This window comes from Lepus europaeus, chromosome Y (assembly GCF_033115175.1).
Source record: "Lepus europaeus isolate LE1 chromosome Y, mLepTim1.pri, whole genome shotgun sequence".
NCBI lineage: Eukaryota > Metazoa > Chordata > Mammalia > Lagomorpha > Leporidae > Lepus > Lepus europaeus.
Window position 1 is genome coordinate 4,426,749 of NC_084851.1, and position 11,479 is coordinate 4,438,227.

Below are 11,479 nucleotides of genomic sequence, written 5' to 3' on the forward strand. Positions count from 1 at the left end.
TTTGCATAAGTCTTCTGACTTTGCATACCTAAAATGTACTTGAGGGCTTTTTAGCAAAACACTAATGCCTTTAGGGCTCACTTTGAGGTCACTGAATGTTATTTAGTGTATGCATTTTGTAAGTCTGTTGTACGGATTGCTTTCCAAGTTCGAGCATTTACTTCTCTAATCCATTTTATTATTATTATTGGGCACTTAATCCTATTGATATGACCACTTTAATAATTAATACTATCTATATTATTAAAACTTAACCCCATCTATGTGGTCACTTTAAAATTAATATGTTACTTTTACCATCTGTATCCCACAAGGATTTGATGTTTCATGGAATTTTAAACTCTACCATTAGAAGTATGTTCATAGGAATGCATCCAGAGCTATACATCTTTACAGTTTCTTTGTAGGACCTGAGAAGATAAAACCAGATACAGCTCTTCACTGAGCATTTGACATAGTTACATTGCATTTGTTACAATTAAGTGTGCTACAAAACAATTTTTATTCTGCAATACAAGTTGAAATATCATTGAAATTAAGAGACCCACTTATTGGCTATGCTGCACCATTTACAACCTATAGGTAGGACATATAATATTGTAGAGAATAATTCTCTATTTCTTAGTGATCCTTATCGATCCCAACTAGTCTAAGAGCCTCCAATTATTAAGTATAGATCCTAAAGAGACTCCGTGGGAGCAGGTGTAGAGATACCCATTGTTGAATCACTTCGTAGCATGGGAAGATAAAAGGTAGATAGGGTTGATGTTGGAAAAAGTCGTATATCTGAATATGTATCTTAACAACTAATCTGACATCCCAGAGTTACTGTACCACTATAGAATATATCTATATCATATATATATTATATATATATATTCTATATATATGTGTGTGTGTGTTTTTGTATGTGTATGTATGTGTGTGTACACATATGTACATATATTTACTCTTGTGGGATCATATGTCACTATTAAAGATGTAAGGGGAGACATAGACTGCAATAGAATAGTAATGTGGGACTTCAACACTCCATTTTCATGTGTGGATAGATCAACCAGACTAAAAATCAACAACGAAACAACAGAGCTAATCAACTTTACAGAGCAAATAAACCTAATTGATATCTGCAAACTTTTTATCCCACAGTGGCAGAATACATATTCTCAGCAGTGCATGGAATTATCTCTAAGATAGACCATATACTAGGCCATAAAAGAAGCCTCAGTAAATTAAAAAAAAATCAAAATCGAGGGGTAGAGCCAAATGGCGGATGGTGAGAACGTGCGCCGATAGTCTGGAAAATAAAGTTTCATAAAAGTGGAATTACTGTAGCCTCAGGAAAAGATTCAAGAAAAAAACTGCAGAGGAAATGCTTCCAGATCTAGTGGGTGTGACACAGAGGACCTACAAGGAGCCCACCACGTGGAAACCCAACTGCGGGAGACAAGCCTCAGAATCTCCCTAGCGCGGGAACCAAGGGGAGGTAAGACAAAAGCCTCAGAAATGCGAGACATTAGTGGGGAAAGGCAGAGGCCCCTCCCTCCATTTGGGCAAAACAAAGAGCAGGCACCATTTTACATATGTAAAGCAGCAATGAGTACACAAACACAGTAACTTTGGGTCTAAGGTGAAACTTGAGAACACATTGAGGGCTGCATAAACTCTTTGTGTGGTCCCAGGGGTAGATCAAATGAATACTCACAGAGGCCAGATTTCAACTACACTCAATTCCACTCAGCCATTCGGAATTACTTCCTAACTGAGTCAAAAAAAATGAGAGAGAGAGAGAGAGAGAAAGAGAGAGAGAGAGAGAGATCCAGCAAGGAGCAAGGTGAGTCACTTTTGCACAGCCTTAAACCTGAAGAATCAAGCAGAGCTCTCTGGCCACACCCATCACAGCCTCTAAGGATCCATCAAAGCAGACAGCCCACTTAGAGGCATAGTATAACAAGAAAAAGAACACCACAGCAAAAAAAAAATAAATTATCTCCAACATGCCAAACAACAAACGTAGAAACCGAGGCAACAAGAGTAAGGAAGACACTATGATGCCTCCAAATGAAAAAGACCCCCCAATCCAAGATTACGAAGATGAAGAGATAGAGGAAATGCAAGAAGTTAATCCAAAAATATTGAGAAGAACATTAAGAAGTTCTCAAAAACAAATTCTTGAACTACAGAAATCCTTAATGGACAAGATAGAAAATCTCTCTCGTGAAAATGAAATATTAAGGAGGAATCAAAATGAAATGAAACAACTAGTAGAACATGAAACTGTGAGAGTGACAAGAAACAATGAAATATAGAACTCAATAGATCAAATGACAAACACTTTAGAGAGCCTTAAAAACAGAATGGGTGAAGCAGAAGAGAGAATATCGGAATTAGAAGACAGAGAACAGGAAAGGAAACAATCAAATCAAAGAAAAGAAGAAGAAATCAGAAATTTAAAAAATACTGTCAGGAATCTACAGGATACTATTAAAAAACCCAACATTCAGGTTCTAGGAGTTCCTGAAGGCATGGAGAGGGAGAAAGGATTAGAAGGCATTTTTAAGATAATTGGAAATGAAAAAAAAAAAAACCACCTGGTGTTAAATTGGAAATGACATAGAAAATTAATTAATTAAAAAAATATCATGCAGGATCTCTGTCTTTAATGTGCTGTACACTCTTACTTAATGCTATAACTAGTACTCCAACAGTATTTTTTCTTCACTTTGTGTTGCTATATGGGGGCAAACTGTTGAAATCCTTACCTAATAGATACTAAACTGAATTTTTGTATATAAAGAGAATTGAAATGAATCATGATGTGATTGGAAGGGGAAAGGGAGGGGGAAAAAGGAGGGTTGTGGGTGGGAGGGAAGTTTTGGGAGGGGGAAGCCATTGTAACCCATAAGCTGTACTTTGGAAATTTATTTTCATTAAATAAAAGTTTAATTAAAAAAAAAAAGAAGGCTGAGAAACTCTCCTCCTCCTGCCTCCGCCTGCAGCTCTGCCGCAGCGGCGGCGGTGGTGGCGTCCTGAGCACCTCTCTCCGCGATCCCAGTTCCGGGGAGCATGGGCAGGCACTACAGTGGCGGCAGCGTTGGCGATTGTGTGGACTGGCTCGCCCTAGGCGACAGCACCTAGAGGAAGTTCACGGGAGAAGTGCCAGGTGGAGCCGTGGATCGCCAGCTGAGGCAAGGCCTCAGGAAAAGACTCAAGAAAAAAACTGCAGAGGAAACGCTTCCAGATCTAGTGGATATGACACAGAGGACCGACAAGGAGACCACCGCGTGGAAAACCAACCGCGGGAGAAGAGCCGAGCCGCGGGAGACGAGCCACAGAATCTCCCCAGCGAGGGAACCAATGGGAGGTAAGACAAAAGCCCCAGAAACACGAGACATTAGTGGGGAAAGGCAGAGGCCCCTCCCTCCACTTGAGCAAAACAGAGAGTAGGCACCATTTTACATATGTAAAGCAGCAATGAGTACACAAACTAAGTAACTTTGAGTCTAAGGTGAAATTGGAGAACACATTGAGGGCTGCATTAACTCTGTGTGTGGTCCCAGGGGTAGATCAAATGAATACTCACAGAGGCCAGATTTCAACTACACTCAATTCCACTCAGCCATTCGGAATTACTTCCTAACTGAGTCAAAAAAAATAGAGACAGAGAGAGAGAGAGAGATCCAGCACAGAGCAAGATGAGTCACTTTTTGCACAGCCTTAAACCTGAAGAATCAAGCAGAGCTCTCTGGCCACACCCATCACAGCCTCTAAGGATCCATCAAAGCAGACAGCCCACTTAGAGGCATAGTATAACGAGAAAAAGAACACCACAGCAAAAACAACAACAACAACAACAACAAACAAACAGAAATGATCTCCAACATGACAAACAACAAATGTAGAAGCCGAGGCAACAAGAGTAAGGAAGACACTATGATGCCCCCAAATGAAAAAGACCCCCCAATCCAAGATTACGAAGATGAAGAGATAGAGGAAATGCAAGAAGCGGATCTCAAAAAACTGATAAGAACATTAAGAAGTTCTCAAAAACAAATTCTTGAACCTAAGAAATCCTTAATGGACAAGATAGAAAATCTCTCTCATGAAAATGAAATATTAAGGAGGAATCAAAATGAAATGAAACAACTAGTAGAACATGAAACTGTGAGAGTGACAAGAAACCACAATGAAATAAAGAACTCAATAGATCAAATGACAAACACATTAGAAAGCCTCAAAAACAGAATGGGTGAAGCAGAAGAGAGAATATTGGAATTAGAAGACAGAGAACAGGAAAGAAACAGTCAAATCAAAGAAAAGAAGAAGAAATCAGAAATCTAAAAAATACTGTCAGGAATCTACAGGATACTATTAAAAAACCCAACATTCGGGTTCTAGGAGTACCTGAAAGAATGGAGAGGGAGAAAGGATTAGACGGCCTTTTTAGTGAGATACTAGCAGAAAATTTCCCAGGTTTGCAGAAGGACAGAGACATCCTAGTACAGGAAGCTCATAGAACCCCTAATAAACGGGACCAAAAGAGATCCTCACCACGACACATCATAATCAAACTCACCACAGTGAAACACAAAGAAAAGATCCTAAAATGTGCAAGAGAGAAACGCCAGATTACTCTCAGAGGATCTCCAATTAGACTCACAGCAGACTTCTCTTCAGAAACCCTACAAGCTAGGAGAGAATGGCGAGACACAAACCAGGTACTAAGAGAGAAAAAGTGATAACCCAGAATATTATATCCTGCAAAGCTCTCATTTGTGAATGAAGGTGAAATCAAGACCTTTCACAGCAAACAGAAACTGAAAGATTTGTCGCCACTCATCCTGCCCTGCAAAAGATGCTTAAAGATGTGTTACATACAGAAACACAGAAACACGGTCACCAGTATGAAGGAAGGTAAAGGAAGGAAACCTCACAGCAAAAGATCACAGGTATCTCAAACCATATATTAGAAAATATCTTTGGCAAATGGCAGTGCAAAGTTACTCCTTCTCAATAGTCGCATTGAATGTTAACGACCTGAACTGTCCAGTTAAAAGACACCAATTGGCTGATTGGGTGAAGGAACAAAACCCATCTTTTTGCTGCTTACAAGAAACTCATCTATCCAACAATGATCCATACAGGCTGGAAGTGAAAGGCTGGAAAAAGATATACCATGCCAACAGAAATGAAAAAAGAGCGGGCGTAGCCTTCTTAATATGGGACAACATAAACTTTACCACAAAAACGGTTAGGAGAGTCAAAGAGGGGCACTATTTAATGATTAAGGGATGCATTCAACAGGAAGATATAATGATTATCAATGTATATGCACCTAATTACAGGTCAGCAGCTTATTTAAAAGACTTGTTAAGGGACTTAAAGGGATACTTAGACACCAATACAATAGTACTGGGGGACTTCAATACTCCACTCTTAGAGATAGACAGATCAACAGGACAGAAGATCAACAAGGAGACAGTAGATTTAAATGACACTATAGTCCAAATGGATCTAACATATATCTACAGAACATTTCATCCTACATCTAAGGACTTTACATTCATTCTTCTCAGCAGTACATGGAACCTTCTCTAGGATTGACCACATACTAGGCCATAAAGCAAGTCTCAGCAAATTCAAAAGAATTCGAATCATACCATGCAGCTTCTCAGACCACAAAGGAATGAACTTGGAAATTAGCAACTCAGGAATCCCAGGAGCACGTGCAAACACATGGAGATTGAACAACATGCTCCTGGATGAACAATGGGGTCATAGAAGAAATTAAAAGAGAAATCAAAAATTTTCTGGAAGTAAATGAGGATAACAGCACAACATACCAAAACCTATGGGATACAACAAAAGCAGTGTTAAGAGGAGAGTTTGTATCAATAGGTGCCTACATCAAGAAATTGGAAAGGCACCAAATAGATGAGCTTTCAAGTCATCTCAAGGATCTAGAAAATCTGCAGCAAACCAAACCCAAACCCAGTAGGAGAAGAGAAATAATTAAAATCAAAGAAGAAATCAACAGGATTGAATCCAAATAAACATTACAAAAAATCAGCCAAACGAGGAGCTGTTTTTTTGAAAAAATAAACAAAATTGACACCCCATTGGCCCAACTAACTAAAAAAAGAACAGAAAAGACCCAAATCAATAGGATCAGAGATGATAAGGGAAACATAACAACAGACGCCGCAGAAATAAAAAGAATCATCAGAAATTACTACAAGGACTTGTATGCCAGCAAACAGGTAAATCTATCAGAAATGGACAGATTCTTGGACACATACAACCTACCTAAATTGAGCCAGGAAGGCATAGAAAACCTAAACAGACCAATAACTGAGACAGAAATTGAAACAGTAATAAAGGCCCTCCCATCCAAGAAAAGCCCAGGGCCAGATGGATTCACTGCTGAGTTCTACCAGACATTTAGAGAAGAACTAACTCCAATTCTTCTCAAACTATTCAAAACAATCAAAAAAGAGGGAATCCTCCCAAATTCTTTCTATGAAGCCACCATCACCTTAATTCCTAAGCCAGAGAAAGAAGCAACATTGAAATAGAATTACAGGCCAATATCCCTGATGAACATAGATGCAAAAATACTCAATAAAATTCTGGCCAATAGAATGCAACAACACATCAGAAAGATCATCCACCCAGACCAAGTGGGATTTATCCCTGGTATGTAGGGATGGTTCAACATTCGCAAAACAATCAACGTAATACACTACATTAACAGACTGCAGAAGAAAAACCATATGATTCTCTCAATAGACGCAGAGAAAGCCTTTGATAAAATAAAACACCCTTTCATGATGAAAACTCTAAGCAAAGTGGGTATGGAAGGAACATTCCTCAATACAATCAAAGCAATATATGAAAAACCCACGGCCAACATCTTATTAAATGGAGAAAAGTTGGAAGCATTTCCACTGAGATCTTGTACCAGACAGGGATGCCCACTGTCACCACTGCTATTCACTATAGTTCTGGAAGTTTTGGCCAGAGCAATTAGGCAAGAAAAAGAAATTAAAGGGATACAAATTGGGAAGGAAGAACTCAAACTATCCCTCTTTGCAGATTCTTTATTTAGGGGACCCAAAGAACTCTACTAAGAGACTGCTGGAACTCATCGAAGAGTTTGGCAAACTAGCAGGATATAAAATCAATGCACAAAAATCAACAGCCTTTGTATAGACAGGCAATGCCACAGCTGAGGAAGAACTTCTAAAATCAATCCCATTCACAATAGCTACAAAAACAATCAAATACCTTGGAATAAACTTAACAAAAGACGTTAAAGATCTCTACGATGAGAACTACAAAACCTTAAAGAAAGAAATAGAAGAAAAAAAGGAGAAATCTTCCATGCTCATGGATTGGAAGAATCAATATCATCAAAATGTCTATTCTCCCAAAAGCAATTTATACATTCAATGCAATACCAATCAAGATACAAAAGACATTCTTCTCAGATCTGGAAAAAATGATGCTGAAATTCATATAGAGACACAGAAGACCTTGAATAGCCAAAGCAATCTTGTACAAAAAAAACAAAGCCGGAGGCATCACAATACCTGATTTCAGGACATATTACAGGGCAGTTGTTATCAAAACAGCATGGTACTGGTACAGAAAGAGATGGAGAGACCACTGGAACAGAATAGAAACACCAGAAATCAATCCAAACATCTATGGCCAACTTATATTTGATCAAAGATCCAAATCCAATCCCTGGAATAAGGACAGTCTATTCAATAAATGGTGCTGGGAAAATTGGATTTCCACATGCAGAAGCTTGAAGCAAGACCCCTACCTTTCACCTTACACAAAAATTCACTCAACATGGATTAAAGATTAAATCTACGACCTGAAACCATCAAATTATTAGAGAGCATTGGAGAAACCCTGCAAGATATAGGTACAGGCAAAGACTTCTTGGAAAAGACCCCAGGAGCACAGGCAGTCAAAACCAAAATTAACATTTGGGATTGCATCAAATTGAGAAGTTTCTGTACTTCAAAAGAAACAGTCAGGAAAGTGAAGAGGCAACCAACAGAATGGAAAAAAATATTTGCAAACTATACTACACTTAAAGGGTTGATAACCAGAGTCTACAAAGAAATCAAGAAAATCCACAACAACAAAACAAACAACCCACTGAAGAGATGGGCCAAGGACCTCAAGAGACATTTTTTGAAAGAAGAAATCCAAATGGCCAACAGACACATGAAAAATAGTCAAGATCACTAGCAATCAGAGAAATGCAAATCAAAACCGCAATGAGGTTCCATCTTACCCCGGTGAGAATGGCTCACATTCAGAAATCTACCAACAACAGATTCTGAAGAGGATGTGGGGAAAAAGGGACACTAACCCACTGTTGGTAGGAATGCAAAATGGTTCAGCCACTATGGAAGTCAGTCTGGAGATTCCTCAGAAACCTGAATATAACCCTACCATACAACCCAGCCATCCCACTCCTTGGAATTTACCCAAAGGAAATTAATGTGGCTAATAAAATGCCATCTGCACATTAATGTTTATTGCAGCTCAATCTACAATAGCTAAGACCTGGAACCAACCTAAATGCCCATCAACAGTAGACTGGATAAAGAAATTATGGGACATGTACTCCGTAGAATACTATACAGCAGTAAGGAAAAATGAAACCCAGTCATTTGCAATAAGATGGAGGAATCTGGAAAACATCATGCTGAGTGAATTAAGCCAGTCCCAAAGAGACAAATATCATTTGTTTTCCCTGATCGGTGACAACTGAGCACCATAGGGGAAACCTGTTGAAGTGAAATGGACACTATAGGAAACAATGAACTGATGAGCTCTTGTCCTGACTCTTGATGTACAATGTAATACTTTATCCTTTTTAGTATTTGTTGTTGTTGTTGTTGTTCTAGTACTAGTGGTTGAAGTCTGTAATCATCACACAATTACTCTTAGGTTTTTAAATTTTAACTGAAAAATGATCCCTGTTAAATTTAAGAGTGGAAAAAGAGAGGGAGGAGATGTACAATTTGGGACATGCTCAATCTGACTTGCCACAAATGGTGGAGTTAGAAATGTGCCAGGGGATTCCAACACAATCCCATCAAGGTGGCATGTACCAATGCCATCTAAATAGTCCAAGTGATCAATTTCAGCTCACAATTGATGGCTCTGATGGGTCTAAGAATCAAAGGGATCACACAAACAAGACAAGTGTCTGCTAATACTAACTGATAGAATCAAAAAGGGAGAGAAGGATCCAACATGGGAAGTGGGATACACAGCAGGCTCATAGAATGACTGATGTCCTAAACAACACTCTGGCCTCAGAATCAGCCCTTAAGGCATTCGGATCTGGCTGAAGAGCCCATGAGAGTATAGTATGCATGGCAAGCCAAGATATCATGGAAAAAAAAAGACCTAAATGAAAGATCTCTGTGAGTGAGATCCCAGTGGAAAGAACGGGGCCATCAAAGAAAGAGGTACCTTTCTCCGAAGGGAGGAGAGAACTTCCACTTTGACTATGACCCTATCGGAATAAGATCAAAGTCAGCGAACTCTAAAGGCTTCCATAGCCCTGGCAACTCATGACTAGAGCCTAAGGAGATTACTGACTCCATGAACAGGAGTGTCAAATTGTTAAGTCAATAACAGGAGTCACTGTGTACTTACACCCCATGTGGAATCTGTCCTTAATGTGTTGTCTAATGTGAAGTGATGCTATAACTAGTACTGAAACAGTATTTTTACACTTTGTGTTTCTGTGTTGGTACAAACTATGAGGTCTTTACTAATTACATACTGAATCGATCTTCTGTATATAAAGAGAATTGGAAATGAAAAAAAAATAACAACCTGTTGTTAAATTGGAAATGGCATAGAAAATTAATTAATTTTTAAATAAATATTATGTAGGATCTCTGTCTTTAATGTGCTGTACATTGTTATTTAATGCTATAATTAGTACTCCAATGGTAGTTTTTTCTCTTTATGTTGCTATATGGGGCAAACTGTTGAAAGCTTTACCTAATATATACTAAACTGATCTTCTGTATATAAAGAGAATTGAAAATGAATCTTTATGTGAATGAAGGGGAGAGGGAGCAGGAAAGGGGAGGGTTGTGGGCAGGAGGGAAGTTATGGGAGGGGGGAAGCCATTGTAACCCATGAGCTGTACTTTGGAAATTTATATTCATTAAATAAAAGTTTAATAAATGAAAAAAATCAAAATCATACCATACATCTTCGTTGATAACAACATATTAAAGCTCAAAACCAACAACTCAAAAATCTCAAGAATACATGCAAATAAATTGAGCCTAAACAATATGTTTGCTCCTAAATGAACAGTGTGCAATAAAAGAAAGCAAAAGATAAATCAAAAAAATTCTGGAAACAATGAAGATAACAAAACTTAAAGGATACAGGGAAAACAAAGTTGAAGAAATTTATAGCTATTAGTGCTTATGCCAAGAAACTGAAAGATCAAATAAATGAGCTGCCAATTAATCTGAAGGACCTAGAGAAGCAAACCAATACCCAAATTATTAGGAGGAAAGAGATAATTAAAACTAAAGAAGAAGTAAAATTGAAACAAATAATCTATAAAAAGATCAATTAAATGAAGAGATTTTTTTTGAAAAATTAAATGAAATTGACACACCATTAGCCCAACTGACCAAAAAATACAGAGAAGACACAAATTAACAAATACAGAGATGAAAAAGGAAATTTAAGAACAGATTCCAAAAAATAAAAATGAATCATCAGGAACTACTACAAAAACCTACGTGTGAAATGCAGAAGATATGTATAAATTAATGGACACATACATCCTGCCTGAATTGGATTACAAAAATATAAAACACCTACAAGCAGGCTAATATCAAAGATAGAGATGGAATCATCAATAAAGACCTTTCCAACAAAAAACTCAGGTCCCAAAGGCTTTGCTACTGAATTCTACCAGACATTTTTGGAACTTTTCCTAATCATTCTCAAATTATTCAAAACAATCAGAAAGTACAGAATCCTCCAAGCTCCTTCTATGAACCCTGCATTACCCTAACACCTAACCCAGAAAAAGACATGACTGAGAAAGAGAAAAATAGACTGATACCCTTGATGAACATAGATGCAAAAATCCTGAACCAAATACTAGCCAGTTAAACCCAACAACACATTAGAAAGATCATTCCCCCAGACAAGAAGGATTTATTCCTGTTATACAGAGATTGTTCAGCATGTGAAAATAAATGTGATAAATCATATTAATCAATTGAAGACCAAAATCCACCACATTATTTTGATAGATGCAGAGCAAGCTTTTGACAAAATCCATCACCCTTTTATGATTAAAACCTTAAGCAAACTTGGTGTAGAAAGAATATTGTTCAGCATGATTAAAGCAATTCATAACAAAACAACTACCATCATCTCACTGAATGGAGACAAATTA